Below are 4,164 nucleotides of genomic sequence, written 5' to 3'. Positions count from 1 at the left end.
TAAGTATTTTCTTGGTTACATACCCACAAACATAATAAATGATGCAATCCTGTACACTAGATTCACTATCCGAATCAATAATAGGAAGAACATCACATGCTTCCCATTCATTGTTTTCCACAAGATCATCAAGTTTTGTTTTTAATTTTTCAATTTTTTCCCATCTTTCTGAAGGTTTTTCATGAAAAATATCACGAATGTCTGCTAAAGATATTTGTTGTGAATCAGAATTTATAACTGTACAGTTTCCATACTTTGGTGGCTTTAGCACAGAATATACAGAAAGAATTTTGTACAAATGCAAGAAGGTGGGTGTAGTGGGATGGTCGTTTGGACCAGCGGCTTGTCTAATAATACCAAAAAATTTCTAAAAAAAAAACAAAAATTAAATAAATTATAGAAATTATACAGGAGTTGCATACTTCTAACGGATCCTGACACATTTTTCCCGTTAGAACGTATTCGAAACCATATTTTTCCAATAGATACATAGAAAGATCTATAGTCGAATGTAATGTTACTCGGAGACTCTGTGCAGTTTGAGGTGTTAAAAACTCTTCTGGTGTTATGTGATGAGCAATTACTTCATTTCCCCAACTATTTAAGTAATTAATCGCATCATAGAACTTCTAAAATATAAATAATAAACCCGGGTTAACAATACAAATACTATGTCAACAATTTAGTATTTACTTCAAATCCCTCATCACCAATCCTAAGTCCTTGCCAAGGTAGAATTCTATATTGAAATTGTCAAATAAATTATTCCAATATTCTACAAAATTTGCAGTTTCTGAAGCACCTTTGAGCATCAAACAACCTTTTTTCATATAAAATCTTAATGCATGTGCATACTCATACTGAAAACCTGATTAAGTACAAAATAATTATTGTATTTTACAATAGAGAAAAATAATTATTATTAATTAAAGTATTTAACAAAATAAATTCAAGCTTAGTATGAAATTTTAAGTCCCCTAACACAATGATGTTGTATTAGAATGAAAAAAAATTAAGTAAAACATATCTCACTTGTGTACAAAGGCGTACTCTCATCTTAGCCATAGAGGAGAGTTCTAGATATTGGGGAGTTATCCTTGGTATCAATCTTAAATTTGCAGGATGCAAAATATCATTTTTGTATACTTTTTTAAAATAACTCCATGATACACAATCACTGTTATGATGGAGCTATAACCAAACATTGCATATATAAGAATATAAGATTAATAAATGATATATACAAAAAAAAAATGTAAATCCTTACTCTTAAAGATGTATTGTTGTAAAGACGGTTACGCACACATTTAAAAATATGTACGAAGTCTGAAAATGCATAAATCTTTCGATTTTCATCCAAGGGATGCTCAAAATAATGTTTTAATTTATCTTGAGTTCCATTAACTCCTAGTTCTTTCCACATTTTTTATTTGTAGTGGCTCCATCACATACAATGCCATCAATTAAAATTCCATTTTTTTCTAATAATGTTATTGCTTTTAAGACTAGTTGAGCCAAAATAGTACCTTAAAATATTTCAAAAAAATTAATAATACAATACGATTATTAAATTATTTCATTTTTACCTTTTACTTCACCTTTAGTAGCAAAAACTCCGACAGTTTAGAGAAATTTGATGCCAATGATTGCCACATAAATACAAGCGCATGATTGGCATATTCTTTATGACTTGTTGAAATATCTCCATCACCATAATCTTCAAGTCCAATATACGATAAACTAGATGTATTTACTTGTAAAGATTGACGTAAATTAACTTCATCAAATATAAGAACGCCATGTTTTTCTACAGAAGACATATTCTGTACTTTCTTTGACAAAAGAGATAAAAATTCTTTATCAAAACCACATGTGGTTTTTAAAGATGAAAGTAATCGGCGTACTGTTTTCATATGTGGTAAAGGCAATAATTGACTCTCTCTTAAATATTTATAAGCACCAGGAGAACGAATACTAAATAGAAGGCATAACAATAACCAGTTTTCGCTATATCTTCGATTTCTAATATTTTTTATTTTACTAGCTGCAAAACACTCTCTGATTAGAGTTTTTTGAGATTCATTCATCCCTTCAATTTTTGTTAGTTCTTCTTCAATCAATTTATTAGAATAATTTGCCATACCATTTTTAACTTCATGTAATTCTAATCTTAAATTTTCAAGTTTTTTATTAGCCCTTAAAACTTTTTTTAAACATAATATAACAAATGAAAAATAACAAAACTCAATAAATAAAAATTAAAATTAAATCTTTTGAACTAAGAGTAACTTATCATACATTTCGCATATCAGTCTTTTGATTTACAGCTTATGTATGTACATAAAAATTTTATTTTATATTATAAGACAACATATTTTATATATATATATATATGAAAAAAAGCCTTAAAAATTATATTATTTGTTTCATTAAGCAAATACATAATCCAACAAATAACAAATGCCAAAAAATTAAAATTAAATCTATTTAAAAACTAACTCATAACAGTATTACACATTATATAGTAATAAATGGTAATAATAATATCTAATTAATAAATATTTTAAAAAAACCTAAATTAGAAAGCAGTATTAAATAATTTATAAGTATAAATTGTGTGTGTTATGTAGAGCAATGTGGTCTTTATTAACCTTAAAGTTCATACAAGTTTGATTTTTATCCTGGAATGATGAGCGAATTATTGAAATTGAATTTAATGTATCATTTCCAATTCGATTCCTTTTTTTTGTCTTCACATCTTTAATAATAGAAAAAATTCGTTCTGCTTCCGCATTGGAGTGAGGCAAAGTTAATACTAATCTTGCTAATGTACATGTATTTGGGAACTTAGGGGAATCGTTCACAAAATTCTTCAATGCTGAAATTTCTTTCCACATTTGAGCATTGTCAACCACACCAAGGTTTTTTAAATGTATAATTTGAGAATTATTCAATGAGGAGGGAAGTTGTCTCCATTCATTTATAAGCTCAAATTTGTCAAAATAATTACCAAATTGCTCGCTAAGTAGAGGCAAATTAGCAAAACCAGCACGGTTGTTTGCATCTAATGCAATTTCAGGATCTAAAAATTTGAATTCTTTAAACAAATTATTACTTATAGGAAGCCGTTTTATAATTTCTTCTGCTACTGTGATATAAAATTTTTGGCACTTTTCTTTGAATACATTAATATTATCAGCTGACTGTAAATCTAATAGTGATTGACATTCTGCACCCACAAATACTTCTTCGACAGGCAATAAATTTGAAATGTCTCCAAAGTTTAAGCAGCTAATATTATCCAATAATGATGGTTTTATAAAGTTTTGACATATAATTTTCATTAAATTTAATGACTGGTCAAAAAGTTTGTGAATCATAATTTCTCTACTTTGAAAAAGGGCATTGAATGTATTAAGATAGTTTAAAGCATATTTTAAAAATAAAAAATAACATTTAGTGTATGGATTTAAAAGCTCATCTAATATTGTTTGCGCAGATTTTAATTTGTCCTCGAACAGAGCAATTCTGAAGTACTCAATGAGACTTGGTCAACACTCTAAAACCCTAACTACACATTGGTGAAGTGCTAACCAACGAGTTTCGGCAAGCTTCAAAATTGTTTTACGTTGGTTATCAAAAAATTCTTGAATTTCTACTAATTGCGCACAACGCTTTGCGCTCCCAGATACATATGATGAAATTGAACGAATTAACTGTTCAACCGTTCTGGGAAGATTTAAACAAGCTTTTGACGCCACTAGTGCTGAAGAATGGCAGATGCATTGCATTTTTATTACATTTGGTGAATCTTCTACCATGCAAGTCATAAACGAATTGTTGTGTATTCCAACCATTACCGCAGCACCATCACAAGCTACTCCGACAATATTTTTTAAAGGAATATTTTTTTTTTAAAGACACTCTTTGAAATGGCCATATATGCTTTTGGCTGAACAATTTATAGCATTGACTGGTACAAGTTCCAAAAGTTTTGTATGCACCATACCACTATGAGGATGTACAAATCAAACTAATAAACATAAAAAATTTTGGCATGTCAAGTCTGTACTCTCATCAACTAATACAGAGAATGGATTGTTTTTTATTATCTCAACTGTTTCATTAATTTCAACTGGTGCAATAATATTTTTAATGACATTA

This window comes from Diuraphis noxia, unplaced genomic scaffold (genome assembly GCF_037042655.1).
Source record: "Diuraphis noxia isolate RWA-SAM2 unplaced genomic scaffold, SU_Dnox_SAM2 contig0002, whole genome shotgun sequence".
Taxonomy (NCBI): Eukaryota; Metazoa; Arthropoda; class Insecta; order Hemiptera; family Aphididae; genus Diuraphis; species Diuraphis noxia.
The sequence above is the reverse complement of the archived record's forward strand: the minus strand, read 5'-3'. Positions refer to the sequence as shown.